Source organism: Bos grunniens, chromosome 8, assembly GCF_055505025.1.
Source record: "Bos grunniens cultivar Pamir isolate PY7600 chromosome 8, Bosgru_T2T1.0, whole genome shotgun sequence".
Lineage (NCBI taxonomy): Eukaryota > Metazoa > Chordata > Mammalia > Artiodactyla > Bovidae > Bos > Bos grunniens.
The window spans coordinates 18,338,245-18,359,918 of record NC_141172.1 but is presented as its reverse complement, the minus strand read 5'-3'; the positions used below and the strand labels follow the sequence as shown (position 1 = coordinate 18,359,918).

At 38.7% G+C, this 21,674-nt stretch overlaps 1 long non-coding RNA gene across 46 annotated transcripts in view; it reads left to right on the top strand.

The window, feature by feature from the left end:
• The first annotated feature begins 1,871 nt into the window (after positions 1 to 1,871).
• LOC147366712 (uncharacterized) overlaps positions 1,872 to 21,674 on the top strand; it is a 409,970-nt gene continuing 390,167 nt past the window's right edge. For 4 of the 46 annotated variants that reach the window (XR_015168990.1, XR_015168989.1, XR_015168992.1 and 1 more), the window contains exons 1-2: positions 1,891 to 2,635; positions 7,182 to 7,322. This is a non-coding gene — a long non-coding RNA (uncharacterized LOC147366712). Of the gene's footprint in view, positions 2,636 to 7,181; positions 7,323 to 8,716; positions 8,906 to 14,746; positions 15,302 to 21,477; positions 21,525 to 21,674 lie in introns of those variants that run through there. The other 42 variants (XR_015168983.1, XR_015168997.1, XR_015168981.1 and 39 more) reach the window with 30 other exon arrangements.

Below are 21,674 nucleotides of genomic sequence, written 5' to 3'. Positions count from 1 at the left end.
TCAGTAACCTCAGATATGCAGATGACACCATCCTTATGGCAGAAAGTGAAGAGGAACTCAAAAGCCTCTTGATGAAAGTGAAAGAGGAGAGTGAAAAAGTTGGCTTAAAGCTCAACATTCAGAAAACGAAGATCATGGCAGGAAATATATGGGGAAACAGTGTCAGACTTTATTTTTTTGGGCTCCAAAATCACTGTTGTTTGTGACTGCAGCCATGAAGTTAAAAGACGCTTACTCTTTGGAAGGAAAGTTATGAGCAACCTAGATAGTATATTCAAAAGCAGAGACATTACTTTGCCAACAAAGGTCCGTCTAGTCAAGGCTATGGTTTTTCCAGTGGTCATGTATGGATGTGAAAGTTGGACTGTGAAGAAAGCTGAGTGCCGAAGAATTGATGCTTTTGAACTGTGGTGTTGGAGAAGACTCTTGAGAGTCCCTTGGACTGCAAGGAGATCCAACCAGTCCATTCTAAAGGAGATCAGTCCTGGGTGTTCTTTGGAAGGACTGATGTTGAAGCTGAAACTCCAATACTTTGGCCACCTCATGTGAAGAGCTGACTCATTTGAAAAGACCCTGATGCTGGGAAAGATTGAGGGCAGGAGGAGAAGGGGATGACAGAGGATGAGATGGCTGGATAGCATCACTGACACAATGGACGTGAGTTTGGATGAACTCCGGGAGTTGGTGATGGACAGGGAGGCCTGGAGTGCTGCAATTCATGGGGTCTGAAAGAGTCAGACATGACTGAGCAACTGAACTGAACTAAACTGAACTAATAATCACAACAATCCCATAAAGTAGATACCTACTTTTTAGAAGAAGAAAGGAAGGTTCAAGATGGTTAGATAACTTACCTAAGGGCATACCAGGTAAATGGTAGAACTGGGATTCAAGCCCTACTCTGGTGACATATATCATGGCTTTATTATATGGCTTCTCTAAAATTATGGACACAGTTTTTCAGAGTGTCCCAAAGAAGAACCAAAACTTTATGCTATGTACATTTTAATGCCACTCCAAGTGTTGATTCAAGTTAATAAATGCTATTTTACCAGGTGAATAAGGACTCTGCAGAAACAATAGTCACTTAAGGAGAAACACTGGATATAATTAAGTCATGGGCCATGTATTTCTGGGTATCTGAGTGGATAGTTTGAAAACTTCATAACCAGAAAACCATGTCTAATTGTTCACTCCTACATTTCTTATCTTAAGCACAGTATTCAGGAAGAGTGCACACTCACTGTATTTTGAATGAATAAGTACTGAACTGCACATGCTAACCAGTTCTTTCAAAGCAATTACTACCCGCAGCATCTGAGCCATTTACTGAGTCTTGACCAAATGTGCCTGTAAGTTGCTCAGGACCCTTTTTTAGACATTAAATCCTTTTTTTCATATAAAACTAAAATACTTTTTTTGGGAAACTGCAAAAATCTGCCAGTTAGAAAAGCAAAACAAAGCAAAAAAAGAAACAAAACATAGAGCCAGCAGGCCTAGAGCATACCATGATACTTGCATGGGGTTGGGGAGGGCGGGGGAACACACAGCTGAAAATAATTGTAAACCTATAGAATAAAACTTAATGAATATTTAAGTAGATACATAAAATGTAACAGTGCTGTGTAGTCAAATGCAATTCCACTCATTTCTTGAACTGTTATAGATTTATTTTTGGCTATATATGAGTGTGTTTTATCACATTTAAAACGACGTGGGGTGGCGCCTCCAATATTAAGAGTCCCACAGCTGCAAAAGTTGCAACACACTGTAGCACTGCTACCTGGTTTGAGTAAAAGACAGCTCATTAGCTCTGTCCTTATTTGTTGATGGCCAGATTCCAGAAGAACAGGTGTGAGTCTTTCTTGCTGCTAGTGGTTGAGGGTCAGGAGTTGATGAGCCTCATGAAATAACATGGGCTTCCTATCTTCAGTTAAATCCCAATAGAGCCTAGTATAGTCTTTTCCTTTTTTTAATTTTATTTGGTCAAATATGTGCATGCATTTATACTTCATGAAATTGTTTTCTGCTTAAGGGATTACGATGAGGTATCAGATACCTCATGAACTTCACGGAAACTATCCTCCACATTTGGATCCTCACCCTTTCCTGTGGAAAAACTTTACCCTGGTGTGGAAACTATTAGACTTTCTCCAACCAGAAGCGTTAGGCTCTGCCTTGAGTCAATTCTGGTTTGGGGCTTGGTTCTGGATCTCTGAGCTGGGCTTTGCTACTCATCTTTGGTTGCTATGGTTGGGGTTTCCACCATGATAGCTAGATCCCCAGATGCCATCTATCAGATTGATTGACCCTCGGCTGAACGCCGGCCATCAGAGTCTGCTAATGATAAACTCTGTTCATCTGCAGGTGTTATTTACTTCTCGACCTCTTTAATGCTTGACAACTGTCTGCCCAAACTTTCTTTACTGTCCCCGCAGTCTTTAGTTTGCTTCTAGGCTTTTCCCCACAAAAGCCGAGAAACTTTTCTTTTGGTTTGTCTGGCTTGGCCTCCAAGGGATAGCCTAACGTCTGTGTCCAGCCTCCTCCAGGCTGGCCAATTGTGACACTGACGAAGTCCCGGATCCTGAAGCAAAAGAGAATGATATACAGTTGAGCTACGTGAGAAGCAGAAACAGTGAGTAATAATATTAAGCAAATGCATTTGTAATTTTGTTATTTAAAAGCATGCTGAAACAGATTTTTTTTTTCAAGACTGTCTTCACCTTAACTTTCTCATTTATTCTGTGTAGAAATTTTTGGTTTCAGGCAAATGGAGTCAGAATGAAAATGGATGCTTTTTCATTTTTTGGAGTGTGGGGGGAGGTGTGGTGTCTTAATTACTAAGGTATATAACTTATTGGAGAAGGAAATGGCAACCTACTCCACTGTTCTTGCCTGGAAAATCCCAGGGATGGTGGAGCCTGGTGGGCTGCCGTCTATGGGGTCGCACAGAGTTGGACACGACTGAAGCGACCTAGCAGCAGCAGCAGCATAACTTATTGAAGAAGAATCATACAGATTTCAACATGGAAACTTTTATTTTTTAAAATATTTTCCATCTCAGGTTGAACTTTAAGAAAGTTCCTTCAGTGACTTTTTCCCCTCTTACTGCTTCTCGACCATAATGCCTCAAGCTGCCTTGCTTTCTCTCAGAGAAGTTGCTTCCTCCTTTGCTCACTATCTAGTTTCTTGTGGTTGTCATTCAGTCGCTAAGTTGTGTCCAACTCTTTTTTAATCCATGGACAGTAGCCCACCAGGCTCCATTCTCCAAGGGACTTTTCAGGGAAGAACACTGGAGTGAGTTGCCATTTCCTTCTCCAAGGATCTTCCTGATGCAGGGATCGAATCCACATCTCCTGCGTCGGCAGGTGAAAACCACTAAGGAAGACCCAGTATCTGGTTAGACAGTTACTAATGTTGGTTACGGCGGTTTGCTTTTTTTTTTTCTGGAGTTGGAGACTTTGGTCTTGACTCTGGCCAGTCATCCTATAAATATGTGTGGTATATTTCAGTGGGAACAGGCTAGAGAATAGGATTGAATTTGAATGTAACGTGCACGTGAACAGTGCTTCTGATGGAAGGTCAGTAACATCGCCTTGGTATGAAGGAAAGCTTTATTAAGTAATGAAACCACTTTCTTGGCTTTTTCCTCCTTTTTATTTATTTTTTTGTCATCCACTGATGGTGGATTTATCAGTTGGTTGATTGGGAGTAGAATATTTTTACTCTTGTTCTTATTTGGTGCTTGGCTTCACCTGAAAAGAAATAATGATTTTCCTCTTAGATTCATTTGTATATCTTATTTCCAGTGCTCTTATGAAGGAAGAAAGTACAACTATGGTTCTATACAACATATGGTGTGCTATTTAGCTACCTGTGGGACCTTTTCTGCCATCTAATAACCCTTAGTATACTATCAAAGATAGAGCTGAAATTGTGGCTCCAACTGGCTACCTTCTTTTAAAAAAATGAAAATGGAATGAGGCCAAGTAAGATGAAACAGGAAAGTTATGCCTTTTAATCATAATTGCCTAAAACTATGGTTGCCCTTTCCTTCTGGTGTCCAAGTGGTTGCGTGGCTTTCTGTTATCCAAACATCAATTACTCAGCCTGAAGTGATTTAGATTTAAAGCAGAAGTCATACCCTTCTGTAATTATGGCTATTTGATAAATGATCTTGACATTTTTGCGTTTTCAGTATTGTGAGGAAAAAATCCAGTTTTAAAATTTGCCCTTTTAGAAATTAGAAAATTAAAAATTAATCAGATTGAATGTTGCATGTCTGCAAAAAAGAAAATTCCAGATGTCATTTCATCCATTAAAGGACAGGTGTTCCCTTTTTAAGATTTGATGTATGCAGTGAATACCAGCTTTACTATTTTAATAACACCTTGGATTGAATAGTTAAAATTTTTGTCAAATATTTCCATATAATCTTACATAGCTAATGGGGTTGAAAAATAAGGCAACCTCTGATGAATGGATATTGCCAATTAAAAAGATTTCCCCAAAGTGCTCTATGCTTCATGAAACTTTTATTGGCAAGTTACATATTAAGTAGTGAATCCTAATTTTCTAATTCTGTATTAGAATGATAATTTTTATATACGGAATGGTATATAATTTATAAAGAGTCTATTTGGTAAATGGCATTCATACTCAGATTGAGAACAAAACAATCTTTTAATAAAATACTGATCTGGGACTCATTTGAGGACTTCAGTGATCTCATTTTCCTATTTATTATTTTTGTTCCTATCCCCCACTCCAAAGACATAAGTCATTCCTCTACACTGAGAGGTGAAACATAGAGTGTTAGGAAATGGATAGACTTTGGAATTATAAGGATATGAGGTTGAATTTTATCTTTGATTCTTTTTTTTTTAATTTTATTTTTAAAACTTTACAATATTGTATTAGTTTTGCCGAACATCAAATTGAATCCACCACAGGTATACCCGTGCTCCCCATCCTGAACCCTCCTCCCTCCCCATACCCTCCCTCTGGGTCGTCCCAGTGCACCAGCCCCAAGCATCCAGTATCGTGCATCGAACCTGGACTGGCGACTTGTTTCATACATGATATTATACATGTTTCAGTGCCATTCTCCCAAATCTCCCTACCCTCTCCCTCTCCCACAGAGTCCATAAGACTGATCTATACATCAGCGTCTCTGTGGGCAATTTAACAACTCTTACAGAGTAAAATTTTTCTCACCAATATTACTATAAGAGCAATAGGTAATATTGCAATTAGCAATAGCTAGATAATATATGCTAATTCCTTTAAGACAAATTATAAACATAATCTAGTTTAATTTTCACAATACCACCACAGGACAGCTATTATTATTTACATATTACATATGAGAAATTAAAGTCCTGGGCTAAGTAATTCTTCCCATTTCATTCAGTAAGTGCCAAGAGTCAATATTCAAACTCAGACCTCTATTTCCCTTTGTGAAAAGTGGCATTATATTCTCTTGCAAGGTTGTTGTGAGAATTTAATGAAATAATGTAGTATATTTCCAGGCACTGTGTAAATGCTCTACATTTTAAAATCATATTTAGCCTTCTTTTTTTTTTCTCTACTTCTAGTAATTTTCTAATTCCTGCTTTTTATATCTTTTAGCCTTCTTTTCCCTCTTCTTTTTCTCAATATTACTGTCCTATTTCATGATATCATTTTTTTTCCTTTGCATTGTTTTCCCTGGCCCTGCTTCTTAGCATTTTATCTACTTTCCCTTAACAACATATCCTAAGAAATATTCTAAGATAGAATTTCAGTCATATGACAACCTCTATACCCTTCTCCTTGTAAGCCTTTATAGAAACCTAGACTAACTCCTCATGACTTATAAAGCAGTTTTAATTCTTGGCACAACTTTTAGGCCCTTTCCAAAGTTGACATGTACTACTTCTCTAAGCTTTGTTACACTTCACAGCTGCAAACTTAACTAATCTCACTTTCCTTGAGCAGAGTGTGTATCTGTCTAATTTTTGGCCTCTCTACTATTGCACATATGATGATTTCCATCTGATAGGTCTTCCCTTCCTTCCCCTCCCTGCTCCCACTGCAGCCTGCCATTTCCACCCACAAAGCCATTTGAAAACCACCTCTTGCATGATGCCTTTCCTACCTTTAATCAGAATCTTCCCTCTGTCTTTCATCCCTATTTGATATTCTGTTAAATTACTTATAAAGTTTTCCTTTTACTAATATTAGTTGTACCCACATCTTCCTCCAGTGTTAATTTTATTAAGTTAAAAAAATTTAATCCCTTTGAAAAGAGACACCATACCTAGCTTGCCTTTCCATGTTCTAAGTGGCACCACATACAATACCTTATATCCAGTAGAACTAAGATCAACTGAATTAAACAGAAGTTCAAAAAGCAGACACCCTGGAGCCAAAGAGCAGAAGCTTAGGAAGCAGGTAAAACCAATTTAAATAATACATCTGCCAATTGAGAGCTTAATTAGGCCTCAGTTTTCATATCCATAAAGTGGGATAATAGTGTCTATCTCAGATAATTGTTGGAAAGATTGAAGGAGCATATGCCAAGAGCTAACACTTCAGTATATGCTTGCTCCTAGTGCTTTACATATATTGATTCATTTAATCCTTATAATAGCCCTGTGAAGTGAGTGCCATTATCTTGTTTTTAGAATGAGCAGTCTGAGGCAAAGAGGAATTAAGCGTCTTGGCCACGGTTACCCAGCTAATAAGTGGAAGAGTTGGGATTTGAATGCAGGCAGTCAGGCTCTAGAAAGCACATGTTGCCCTCTTAGTTCATTTCTCCTTTCTATGACTCAGCTGAGGGATTATTACAGTCAATGATCCAGCAAGTGCTTGTGGATGTCAGTGTTCCAGGCAGGCTGTGGTCTCTGGCCCTCAGCTGTGTCAGTGTCACGGGACAGGTAGACACTAGGTAAGCAGTTTGACGAGGCCTGTGGTAGCAGAATTCACAGCTTGCTCTGAGGACAAAAATATTTACTCATCACTCAGGTTTTTATTTTCTAAGAGTGTCCTTTACAAGGGAAATTTCTCTTTTCTGTTCTTGATGCCGTAATACTTAAATGATTTAGAGAAATCCTAATATGAGGTTTACAATTCTAGGCCCTAAATAGTCTATGATTCTCAAGGCCTCATTAATATCTTTTTTTTTTTCTGTTGCTTAGTTCTTTGACTTTTGAAAATCAGATGGGCTGCTTCATGGACTTTGGTCTATAAATCAAATGAAACCTTAAGAAAGAGAGTTTTTGCACACTCACATGAAGACCCTAGTGAAGAAGTCTACCTGTGCCTGAAACAAAGTGTGGGTGAGCAAATCTTACTCTTGTTCTTGTGTCCTAGGTTGAATATTCCCAAACCAGGGGTGGGGAATAGCCATATAGATGTGAGACCCTGTGCCCCAGAATTGGACGTCTTCAGTGGTTCATATTAAGGTTGTTCACCACTCTATCCTCAGTAATTATCCCCAAAGTAATAGGAAGTGAATACATACACAAAGAAATATATTCCAATAGCACTTATCCAGTCTAAAGTAAAATCTTATACACGCACACACACACAATTTCCTGGCAACTAGCCAGCTACCAAGTACCCATTTGGCAGAATAGCTGATTTCCTTTCAGAATGCGATTTGTACAAAAATAAGCCTTGAAGGAGGAGGTGAGAGATGCGAAATAGGCTGAAGAAAAAAAGGTCTTATTTAGTATGGGTACATCCTTCAGTGCTTGTCATGTGCGCTTTTGCTTTTGATACTATTAGCTTTCATGTTTATTATGGCTATAGGCATGTTGATTTGCAATTTTCACACTCAGTCCATAAATGTTCACACTCAGTCACATTCCTGTCCATAAATGTTCTTTCAAGACAGAGGGGAATTCTCTTTGTTTAATAGATTTCTGAGAAATGGCAGCACACAAAGCACTTGGTGATATCCTAGGAGTAGAAGTGAGACTAGTTAGAATCCCTGAGAAGTCGGAATTATTCCAAAAGCTACCCTAGCAGGGATAGAAATCCTTCCCAAGCAAGTAGGGCCTACGTATAAAACTCTAGTCATCGTATCGAAAACATAAAATGAATATCAAGGTTAAAAAAAAGAAGAAAAAATACACCTTTTCCCCCCCTCTTAGTATGATGGCTTTTTGCTCCTCTTTTCCCTAACTCCAGTTCAAGAGAGGTGTGATTGGATGAGATGAGATGAAGGCCAGCATCATATGTCTCAGTACAATGGTGGTATCTATACTAAGATGCATATTAGAACTATTTTAGGTGCTTCCAAAAAAAATAATAAATTTCCAGGGCCCCACCCCATATGTATTGATTTTCTTGGTCAGTGGTGGAATATGTAGTTTTAAAGAACTTACCTAGGGATTTTAATGGTCAGCCATTTTTAGAAAACTAATATCAAGAATTTGGTATTTTTAAAGTTTCACATCATTCTACTGTGTGGTCAGGAAAGAGAACTACTGTACACCATTGGGGAGGTCAGATGTAGGGGAAAAGTATAGATGGGTATAGAGTATTGAAATCAACTAAATAGAAATACTTGAAGACAATAAAAAGGAGATAACAGATTTGGAATCAGTGATGTCTGAAGCCCTTTTTGTCTTAAAATTTTAAGGCTCAAAGCACTGAGATTGATAACCCTACAGTATTTCATTTATGGCTTGTCTCCAATCTGTGATGTACATTTGCATTCTCATAGGGCTTCCTTGGTGACTCAGATGGTAAAGAATCTGCTTGTGATGCAGGAGACCCGGGTTCAACCCCTGGGTTGGGAAGATCTCCTAGAGAGGGGAATGGTAATCCACTCCAGTATTCTTGCCTGGAGAATTCCATGGACAGAGGAGCCTTGTGGGCTGCAATTCATGTGGTTGCAAAGAGTCAGATGTGACTGAGCAACTAACACTATAAATGAAAAAAAAAAAACAAACAAAACTAGTACTAGTGTGGTTGTTAGAGATAAGGAGTGTGCCAGTCACTGTGGAGATGGAAAAGAAGGCTAGGTAGTGACCATATTTGTCTAAAAATGAGGAAGAGTGGTACCTCTTACCCAAAGATGAGAAAGATAGAACTCTCTTTTACTTAGTAACTACTATGTGACAAATATTTTGCTGGCTTTATATGAGTAAAAATCATAGTAGCAGCCAACACTTCCATGGTCTTTTTATCTGCCAGGCATTGTTCTTAAGTAGTTTCTATGTATTAACCTATTGAGTCCTTAAAAATAATCTTAAAATTTGAGACTGTTATGTTCCCCATTTACAGATGAGGAGCATCTGTAGGAGTAGCAACTGAGGCCTGGATAGACTGCAACTTACTCCAGTGTCACAGAATTAAACAGTAGCCCCTGATAGTTCAGTTGGTAAAGAATACGCCTACAATGCAGGAGACCCCGGTTCGATTCCTGGGTTGGGAATATCTGCTGGAGGAGGGATAGGCTACCCATTCCAGTATTCTTGGGCTTCCCTTGTGGCTTAGCTGGTAAAGAATCTGCCTGCAATGTGGGACACCCCGGTTCAATTCCTGCATTGGGAAGATACCCTGGAGAAGGGAAAGGCTACCCACTCCAGCATTCTGGCATGGAGAATTCCATGGATGGTACAGTTCATGGGGTCACAAAGAGGTGGACATGACTGAGCAGCTTTCACTTTCACATTTAGATTAAACCTCAGTTCAGTTCAGTCGTTCAGTGGTGTCCAACTCTTTGTGACCCCATGGACTGCAGTACGCCAGGCTTCCCTGTATATCACCAACTCCTGGAGCTTACTCAAACTCATGTCTGTTGAGTTGGTGATGCCATCCAACCATCTCATCTTCTGTCATCCCCTTCTCCATCCAACCATCTCATCTTCTGTCATCCCCTTCTCCTGCCTTCAATCTTTCCCAGCAACAGGGACTTTTCTAATGAGTCAGTTCTTCACATCAGGTGGCCAAACTATTGGAGTTTCAGCTTTAGCATCAGTCCTTGCAATGAATATTCAGGACTGATTTCCTTTAGGATGGACTGGTTGGATCTCCTTGCAGTCCAAGGGACTCTCAAGAGTCTTCTCCAACACCACAGTTCAAAAGCATCAATTCTTTGGTGCTCAGCTTTCAGCTTTCTTTGTAGTCCAACTCTCATCTCCATACATGACTACTGGAAAAATCATAGCTTTGGCAAGATGGATGTTTGTTGGCAAAGCAATGTCTCTGTTAATATGCTGTCTAGGTTGGTCATAGCTTTTCTTCCAAGGAGAAAGTGTCTTTTAATTTCATGGCTGCAGTCACAAACAACAGTGATTTTGGAGCCCCCAAAAATAAAGTGTGTCACTGTTTCCATTGTTTCCACATATATTTGCCATGAAGTGATGGGACTGGATGCCATGATCTTAGTTTTCTGAATATTGAATTTTAAGCCAACTTTTTCACTCTCCTCTTTCACTTTCATCAGGAGGCTCTTTAATTCTTCTTCACTTTCTGCCATAAGGGTGGTATCATTTGAATATGTGAGGTTATTGATATTTCTCCCAGCAATCTTGATTCCAGCTTGTGCTTCATCCAGTCCAGCATTTTGTATGATGTACCTGCATATAAGATAAATAAGCAGGGTGACAACATACAGCCTTGACGTACTCCTTTCTCAATTTGCAACCAGTCTGTTGTTCCATGTGCAGTTCTAACTGTTGCTTTTTGAGTGCATGAAGATTTCTCATGAGGCAGGTCAGGTAGTCTGGTATTCCTATTCCTTGAAGAATTTTCCACAGTTTGTTGTGATCCACACAGTCAAATGCTTTGGTGTAGTTGATAAAGCAGAAGTAGATGTTTTTATGAAACTCTTGCTTTTTTGATGATCCAACAGATGTTGGCAATTTAACCTCTGGTTCCTCTGCCTTTTTAAATCCATCTTGCACATACAAAAGTTCACGATTCATGTACTGTTGAAGCCTTGCTTGGAGAATTTTGAGCATTACTTTGCTAGCGTGTGAGATGAGTGCAATTGTGCGGTAGTTTGAGCATTCTTTGACATTGCCTTTCTGTGGGATTGGAATGAAAACTGACCTTTTCCAGTCCTGTGGCCACTGCTAAGTTTTCCAAATTTGCTGGCATGCTGAGTGCAGCACTTTCACAGTATCATCTTTCAGGATTTGAAAGAGCTTAACTGGAATTCTATCACCTCCACTAGCTTTGTTTGTAGTGATGCTTTCTAAGGCCCACTTGACTTCATATTCCAGGATGTCTGGCTCTAGGTGAGTGATCACACAGTCATGGTTATCTGGGTCATGAAGATCTTTCTTGTACAGTTCTTCTGTGTATTCTTGCCACCTCTTCTTGATATCTTCTGCTTCTGTTAGGTCCATACCGTTTCTGTCCTTTATTGAGCCCATCTTTGCATGCAGTGTTCCCTTTGTATCTCTAATTTTCTTGAAGAGATCTCTAGTCTTTCCCATTCTATTGTTTTCGTCTATTTCTTTGCACTGATCACTGAGGAAGGCTTTCTTATCTCTCCATGCTATTCTTTGGAACTCTGTGTTCAAGTGGGTATATCTTACCTTTTCTCCTTTGCCATTCACTTCTCTTCTTTTCTCAGCTATTTGTAAGGCCTCCTCAGACAACTGTTTTGCCTTTTTGCATTTCTCTTTCTTGGGGATGGTCTTGATCACTCTCTCCTATACAATGTCACGAACCACCATCCATAGTTCTTCAGGCACTCTATCAGACTAATCTTTTGAATCTTGTTTGTCACTTATACTGTATAATCATAAGGGATTTGATTTAGGTCATACCTGAATTGTCTAGTGGTTTTCCCCACTTGCTTCATTTTGGCATAAGGAGTTCATAATCTGAGCCACCGTCAGCTCCTGGTCTTGTTTTTGCTGACTGGATAGAGCTTCTCCACCTTTGGCTGCAAAGAATGTAATATCTGATTTTGGTATTGACCATCTGGTGATGTCCATTTGTAGAGTCTTCTCTTGTGTTGTTTGAAGAGGGTGTTTGCTATGACTGGTGCCTTCTCTTGTCAAAATTCTGTTAGCCTTTGTCCTGCTTCATTTTGTACTCAGCCTAGAACTGTACTTTTCCAGAGTCCCTGCTTTCAATAGCTTTCCCTCAAAAATGGACTGAAGGAAAGGCTCTGTAATTTGTGTCTAGATGGATGAAAGAAAGATCGAATTGCTTTCTGAGGAAAATATGTTGTTCAGGACATCGATGCCCACGTTACTCGTTAGTGTGCCTCTCAACTAATCTTTTTTTTCTTAAAGCAAGGGTATGGGCAAAAAAATTACAATATTCATAGTGGATAGAATCACAAGAATCTTATTTAACTGTGATGTCAGTGCATTAAATTTATTAGTTGCCGAATTTATCATTCTTCATTTTTATCCTATATATGTTTCTCCCTTTAGACATTTGGATTTCTTGTTGGATTTACCCTTTCCAAATGCAATTTTTCTACCTATCACCTCCAGGAAAAATATAAAAAGGTCAAACAAACAAAAAATAAGCACTCTGTGACATCGAGTGACAACAATGTAACAGAGGAGTCCATTTTTATTTATTCTTTATGGCATATTATATATTTCCTTTTACCATCTCTAGTTTGCTCATCTCTCTTATGCTATTGTGAGATTGTTCTGATCATCCGAGTAAGGGATAAATCTGTTTTATATACATTACCCAAATATCAGCTGGTTAGATATCGTATGCCCTTTAATATTATAAAGAAGCAATCAAAATGAACTGACAAACAGACATCCTACCACCACAATCATGAACTGCCAACCTACCCGTTTTGGTGGAAATCCCATTCTTCACCCACCCCTGAGAATTCATGGATAATTTAAGTTTTTGCCTTGGTTTCTTATTTTCCTCTGAGTTGTAAAATCTCTTTTGTGCATTTCATTTCCTTCAATGTTTCTTTTATGTTTATCAGGACTATTTTTGCACTTTTGCCAAGATAACATTAGCAAAGGCATTCTGCACTTGAAGATTTTATTGAGGGTTTGGGGGCATCAGGAGTTTGTTATGTTGTCTCCCAGCACTGTCAACAAACTGCATTTGTATTTTAGATGTCCCTGTTTTTAAAATCTTCAGGCTTTACCCTCACCAGTATTTCCTAGTGATTAACTTTATCACAGGGTCTTCAGCCTTTTGCTTGAAGGACAGGTAGTTTGCATTCTTAGATTATGCCACAGCTACCCAAATTCTTAGTTTGTCCTCAAGTTTTTTCCATGTCCTTTGGGTGGACTCTTGAGGAAAAAATAAACCAGGCTGTGAGGTCATAATATGACAATCTTTCTCCAATATACAACTTGATCTACTATCATTAATGCTCATAGAACTAGGATGGTTCCATTTCCAAAAGATAAGCTTATGTAAGTTCCAGTTGAGAGTGAAAACACAAAGTGTCCTGGAAAATGTTTACATCTTCCTCTAGGATATGAGAAATTATGTAGGCTTGCTATTTTGAGTTATTTCTTTAGGAAATAAAGCAGCAAGTCTCTCAGTGGCCCACATGAGAAATGAAAAGCTGTAATTGAAAGATGCTCTGTACATTTATCTTGGTTATAAAGCAAAATATTGAATCACCTCACCATCAGGGAAAGTTATGTTCATGGACTTTGACCATGGAGGATGTCTCTTTGCCCACCTTAATTCAGAAGGCAGGGATTGTCCCTATTTGGACTTTTGTAAACAAAAGGAAGGAATCTTCCTGGCACATTACTGGGATAGCTTTATTGGTAGTATCTGATTATTCTTTAATAGTCCTTCAGTAAAAAATTAAAAAGACTTTAATGAAAAATGTTTTTTACTGGTTATCTGTGTCTTAAAATTCTAAATCTCTTATTTAGAGGAGCCAACTAATTATAGAGGGCATTGGCAAGGAGAAATCTGCTCTGATATTTAGCTGAGAAACCCTGAAACTTCCCCCAAGCCTCAAACTCCCAAGTCTAGCTTATTTTTATCTGCAAAATAATTCAGATCTCCCTCATTTCTTCATTACTTCCCAGTCCTTTCTGTGGGCTAATCTTTCCACATTAAAACCACCCATCAAGGTGTTTTGTGAAACTAAAATTCTCACCATTTGATTCATTATGTGACTTTCTAGAAATAACACTTTTCCCCTCAGTGGTACAGGGTCATGCTATGCTGCAATGCATGTTTACCTTGCAAAGGGCAGTCACACATGGCCCATGTTTTTACATTAGTTGTAAACTGCCTCTTCCTTCTTCTCATTCTCCTCTTGATTATTTACCTTTTAGCCTTTCCTATCCTATTTAAGTATTCTTATCTGTAAGATCTGAAGTCCTTATTAAGAAACACTTTCTGAACCAACCTCGGTGCCACTCCCTCCGCCACCTCTGCCCACACCCCCACATACCATTGTGAGCACAGGAAATGTAGCTTCAACACTTGGACTTTCAGGATGGAGTTGAGAAAGAAAAGCAAAGCAGCCTGCTTAGTGTTTCTTGGCCAACATAGTTCATTTCGTAAAATGCACTAAGTGAATTGATCTCATCATGCTGTTGGAACAGCATGAACAATGAGGAGTTTTAAATAAATTCATATTATAAATTTTGTTGACATGCATGGGGCTTATGGTTTTGAAAAACACTATTTTAATCATTATAGATGAAAGGCAAACTATTGATATAACCATTCCTGTGAACATTTCTCTTAGAATTTGGTTAATAGGAGGTATGCCTTCAAGTGAAAGGAGAAGTTTCATTATTTTTTTTCTTTATTTCACCATCAGATCAGATCAGATCAGTCACTCAGTCGTGTCCGACTCTTTGCCACCCCATGAATCGCAGCATGCCAGGCCTCCCTGTCCATCACCAACTCCCAGAGTTCACTGAGACTCACGTCCATCGAGTCAGTGATGCCATCCAGCCATCTCATCCTCTGTCTTCCCCTTCTCCTCCTGCCCACAATCCCTCCCAGCATCAGAGTGTTTTCCAATGAGTCAACTCTTCGCATGAGGTGACCAAAGTACTGGAGTTTCAGCTTTAGCATCATTCCTTCCAAAGAACACCCAGGGCTGATCTCCTTCAGAATGGACTGGTTGGATCTCCTTGCAGTCCAAGGGACTCTCAAGAGTCTTCTCCAACACCACAGTTCAAAAGCATCAATTCTTCGACGCTCAGCCTTCTTCACAGTCCAACTCTCACACCCATACATGACCACAGGAAAAACCATAGCCTTGACTAGATGAACCTTTGTTGGCAAAGTAATGTCTCTGCTTTTGAATATGCTATCTAGGTTGGTCATAACTTTCCTTCCAAGGAGTAAGCGTCTTTTGTTATCACCTTTTATCCTCCTGGCTCTTTCATATCTTAAAAAGTATTAAACTTGCTTATATTTATCAGAATTATGGCTGCAATGCATTTTTCTCCACACTGCCCTGTTGCTTACACACAGTGCATACACGCACAAAACCCATAGTCGAAGTCGGTCAGCTTCTCGTTGAGCTGTTGGCACTGGCCTGGTTAAAGTTTTCTTTCCATTTAGAGGTTAATATTATTTTTCCCCTACTCTTTTTTTTTTTTTTTTTTTAACCAGCTGGCTTTAAGTGGAAAAAGAAATACAAACAACTGTGTAAGTAGAAAGTAGTGGGGAAGATTCCATACGGACAATACACCAGTCTTAACCCTAAATCTGTCTTAAAAAATAGTAAAGATTTTACTGAATCTCCAAAATAAGAAGACAGTAGAGGAAGAGGGAGGTTTAACACAACACAAGGATTTATAAAACCCTTCAAAAACTTGCAGAAAGGAAAGAAAATTGTTGTCAGTGAGAAGAAATAATAATTCTATGAAGTGGGGATAAATAACTTCAGCAAGAACTCATTACACATATAGGATATAAGTGTGTGTGTGTGTGTGTGTGTATACACACACACATATACACGTTGTTGTTCAGTTGCTCAATCGTGTCTGACTCTTTATGACGTCATGAACTGCCGCACTCCAGGCTTCCCTGTCCTTAACTATCTCCCAGAATTTACTCATACTCATGTCCATTGAGTCTATGATGCCATCCAACTGATATATATATACACACACATACACACACATATAGATATATATATATTTATATCAGAGCATTTCATTTGCCACTTCTGTAAAGTACTCTGGAAAACAGCTTTCCAAGGTATCACTTGATGAATTACAGTTTCCATCCTTTAAATAATCACTTAATAGCATAAACAAAGTAATGAATGATCATAATGGTGGTTTTAGTGATGAGAATGAGTATTGGAACTCATTTAATACATTTTTTAATACAAACTGATGCTAGTTAAAAGTCCAGATTAAACAACAAAAAAATTTAGGGTTAACAAAAATCTCTTCAAAGGAATCTATTGTCTTGTTGCAAATAAAAGCAGGTTTAAGATTCTCTCTGTTCAAAAGTCAATTATTGCCAATTTCATGGGCTCCTCAAACATGGGAGTTTCATTTAGCAGATCCAACTTCATTTTACCTGCCAAAAGCCCATAAAATGGCCCCTTTCCATCTGATAAATGTTCCACAATGAAATTAGAACTGTTGGAAAATAATGGAAATCTATGGACATATGTATACTGTGACTGAAATGTGAATTTGTCAGTAGGATCTGGTGTAAATTACTTATTTAAAAATCAACGTTAAATCTTCTAGACCAGTAAAGCTTGATTTTCTATATTATAGCTGGTGTAATCTCCTACCTCCTAGTAGAGGTAACTCAAATCCTTCTACAGAAATAAGAGCCCCCACCCTGACAAACAGTGATTCTTAAATGTCTTTGGTGAATGTCATGACCCTCTGAAAGATCAGATGAAAACTACAGACACTCATCCCTGGAAAACAAGATACTATGCAAAAATTAGAAGCAGTTTGAAAATTTAAAAAAAAAAAAAGGTCCTATTCCAAATAGTTTTTGAAAGAGGAGTTCCTCACTCCTTTAATGCTTTTTAGTATTTCTCAAAAGGAAGCTCTTTTCTTAAGTCTAATGTATAAATTTAAATAATTTCCCATAGGTTTATTTACCCAGCTCTGTTTATATTACTGACTTATCCCCCTTTGAAGATTTAAGTGAGTTTCTCATATAATTTTCTTTACTCTGTGAATGGGTCACAAAGGAGTTAGCGCAACTAGTAAAAAATGGCTTGCCTTGGTCCAAGGTACCAAGAAAAGAAAAAGCATAACTAAATTGTGTGTTCCATGTGTACCCCTAGCTGTAATTCAGAGAAGGTGACTTGGCTTATCCATAGGTATGTAGGTAAGACCCCAAAGAGACTATATGGATTGTTAATTGATAAGATGCAACATGTATGGATATGCCAGCTCCCTGCTTTCTACTTCCTTTTGAAAACAATAGCAGCAATAACAAAACTCTTAACCTCTGAATCATGACAGTTTTTATTATTTTATCAGATGTTCTTAGTAGAAGTAAAATGATTTCCAAGGGCAGAAAGAACTTTCTGAGGCTTTCAGAGGAGGAAAATATTCTGACAGGGGAGATGGGGACAACGGGATGATCCTTAGGCAAAATCAAATTGTTCTGAAATGATTGGTAGCTCTTCCTAGAACAGGAAATAGGGTTGTTCAGAAGATGCTTCTGGAGACTTCAAGCTGGTTTGCATTTACTTTCTCAATTCATTCCTAAGATCAGTGAATCATTTCTTAAATGGTTCTGTAGTATGTTATTTTCTAACCATGTGGAGGGCATCATCAACCAAATGGTTTCTTTTCCTCTTTGAGCCATTATGTTTACATGGTGATGGCAGGGAGAAGTCCTTTCAGACTCAGAGAAACCACAAGATTATCTGCATTGGCAGCTGCTCATAAGATCGTGTTTAGCAGTAGACCACCAACATCATTTTCTTGATTCACAGCATAAAGGGAATTCCAGTTCACTTGGAAGCGTGTTCAAAATATCCTTGTCCATCTATTTTACCCCCAAGCCAACTCATTTTTTAGACCTGCCCTTGGTTAGCTTTGACTGACAGAAAGGCTTGGGAAACCATTGAAATCTTATTTTAGAAGGGATTGAAACCTTACCTTTTTGAGTTTTTCAATCTCTGTTTGGAGACCAAAGAATCTATTTCAAAAGACTTGTAGAAACCTGTATTTGGAACTGGGGCTTCTGTGGCAGATTTAAAACCCTTGGGTTATTTGAGATTTCCAAGTTAAGACCTGATGGAGCAAGGGATGTAGGGAGGCAGCTATAATATGGACAATGCACCTATAAATTTTTCTTGGAAATAAGAATAGCCTCTTGATCTGTCATACTTAATACAAAACGAGAGTAATACAAATGAAGACTTAAATTGATGAGGCACATGTGTAAATTGATAAAGGAAGTTTGGTGCATCATAACATTGAAATTTATCTAAATTCAATATTGTTAAACATTCTTAAAGATCAAATGAATTATACATGAAATATATGGATTATTTGTCCCTGGCAAACAATGGTGACATTTCTGTCTGTCACTTAGTATGACAAGGTTAGCATGTTTTATTCAAAACTTTTAAACAGTAAAATGATTTGTATGCATTACTCTTTCTTTGGACTGTCAGGGAAAGCAGAGAGCAACACAGTTATTCTATGACATTGAGTCAGCATGTGCATAAAAATGACAGAAAAGGATTGCCTCTGACATCTATAAAGCTCATACTTTTGCTTTCTAATCATCTGGTAGAAAAACAATAAAACCATAAAGACAGAAGTATTTCCCTTTCACCCCCACCCCACAAAGGAACATTCCATTGTGTATTGAAATATAAATGTGATATTTGTGATATAATAAACATGGAATATTCATGAATGGGAATAGATTCCTGGAGATATAATGATTTGGGTTTTAAAGAAATTTAATGACAGAATATTTATTTTTTTCAATAAAGCAGTTTCAGGTTACACTGTTCCTTTCAGTGTTAAAATGCTGTGCAGTGATGGGATGGGACAGTAATTTAAGAATCTTTGGACTTCGTGTTCCCTGTGTATGTAGGATGAGCATATGGAAAGAAAGGAATAGCAGAATAGAAAGATGCTGCTTGACACCTGGAGAGACAGGTGTCTCTCCTGTCTCTGTAGAGACAGGACTTTAGTGACTTGTCTGTAGTTTCTGTCACAGCAGTCTGACACTGGAGGGTGTCAAGGTTAAGTCCTGATAGAATAAGTCATAGAAGAGAGGCGACTGCTGAGGCAGCTCTAACATTGCCCCATCAACCCTGGCCCCCCAAACTAGGACACCAGAGGAACATGTACTTCACTGTTGCTGTACTCCTCTTCCTCCTCCTCTCTTTGAGTTTCTAAGGCAGAAATGAGTTTTGGGGAGATTATGCTAAGTTGGGGTTTCCCTGGTGGCTCGTTTGTAAAGAATCTACCTGCAATGCAGGAGACTGCCTGAAGCACAGGAGACCTGAGTTTGATCCCTGGATCTGGAAGATTTCCTGGAGAAGGAAATGACAACCCATTCCAATATTCTTGCCTGGAGCATCCCATGGACAGAGGAACCTGGTGGGCTACAGTCCATGGGTTGCAAGAGTTGGATATAACTTAGCAACTAAACCTCAACCACCATGTTAGGTTGGAATAAGGTAGGACCTAGGGATCTGGTGCAGTATAAATACCCTGGGAGAGAGAACACTTGAGGCTTTTATTCAGTCCTTTCCATTCACAGGTCACTTAGTGACCTCGATGATGCTGTAGCCATCCCACAAAGAACGTTGCACTGACACTTTCTGAGAAAGGACTATGAACCAGTGACTCTCTTGGGAATAAAATGATGCCTGAGATAAGCTCTTGTCTTTCAAGTGTTTACAGTAAAGGAAGAAGGACACATTAGCAAATAAGCACAGTGGTGATATGGATACTGTTGTGGCTAATTGCACAGTGTGAGTGGAGAGGGAAGTAGATGGCTACTATCAGAGGAAGGGGCCAGAATACCATACTTGACTGCTCCCTGCTCCTCCACTCCATACCCTGGGATGTTAACCACAGAGGAGAATATTTTCTTTCATTGCATTAGGCAATATGTTTACCACATCTTTGAAAACCAAATTCATGGTTTTCATGCTTGCATTTTATGTTTCTTCCATACCTGCCCAGGGCCTGGAGAAAAGCTAGCACTTTAGAATATGTATTAAGCTTTTTTGATTATTATGATAGGTAATGGTTGCAATTGATTAAAAACTGTCTAAAGCAAAAGACTGAGGTATGCATTGGGGGAGATTATTTAAGAGAAATAACTTTCTTCCAAAATTTTTCTTTTGACAAACCTAGACAGCATATTAGAAAGCAGAGACATTACTTTGCCAACAAAGGTCCATCTAGTCAAAGCTATGGTCTTTTCAGTAGTTATGTATGGATGTGAGAGTTGGACCATAAAGAAAGCTGAGTGCCGAAGAATTGATGCTTTTGAACTGTGGTGCTGGAGAAGACTCTTGTGAGTCCCTTGGACTGAAAGGAGATCTAACCAGTCCATCCTAAAGGAAGTCAGTCCTGAATATTCATTGGAAGGACTGATGCTGAAGCTGAAACTCTGATACCTTGGCCACCTGATGTGAAGAATTGACTCATTTGAAAAGACCCTGATGCTGGGAAAGATTGAAGACGGGAAGAGAAGGGGATGAAAGAGGAAGAGATGCTTGGATGGCATCACTGACTCAATGGACATGAGTTTGAGCAAGCTCCAGGAGTTGGTGATAGACAGAGAAGCCTGGTGTGCTACAGTCTATGGGGTCACAAAGAGTCGGACATGACTGATCAACTGAACTTGACTGAACTGATTTTAGAGACTGTTTAATTCATTTGAAAAGACTCTGATGCTGGGAAAGATTGAAGGCAGGAGGAGAAGGGGATGACAGAGGATGAGATGGTTGGATGGCATTACCGACACAACGGACATGAGTTTGAGTGGACTCCAGGAGTTGGTGATGGACAGGGAGGCCTGGCTTGCTGCGGTTCATGGGGTCACAAAGAGTTGGACACAACTGAGCGACTGAACTGAACTAATGAAAGAAAAAAGAAATTTTACTATATACTCCATTTTTCTGGATATACACTTAACTCCTGTTGAGCCTGAAACTCATCAATGTTAACACATCAGCTACAAGGTAGATACTAGTTGAAAAGATGATTATCACTATTTCACTTTAATTATACACAGAAATTATACCCAACCTATTTTAATCCTTTATCTCAATCTACCTGCCCCCTGTCAACTTCCAGTAAACTTCACATCAATCTAGATTGTTAGAAAGAATGAAAGAACTGTATTGTTTTCAGAAAGATTTTTCCTGAATCGGTAAGCAAATTTACAGAGATAGCTGAGAAGAAAATTATAATAACCTATTGCCAAAAAGAGACTTGCAGTTGCCACCAGACTTTCAGGATGCTATGCAGCCTGGCAGGGCTGTCATTTTAAGAAATGTTGTTTCCCTAGAGGAAAGTGTTTTCAGAAATACTCTGACCTTTTCTATTTTTTTTTTTTTTAAAGCATGGAAGTGAGGTCATCTAAGAAGAGCAATATTCCAAGTAAATGTGGTGAGCCTTTAGATTGAAATATTCATCATGTTTCTGTTGTGAATCTAAACCACTGCTAAAATTCAGTTTTCTGGTCTATTCAGCTTATTCATTTCATGCAAATCCCAATGCGCATGAAATGAACAAAAGAGTTCCTTTCTATTTGTATGT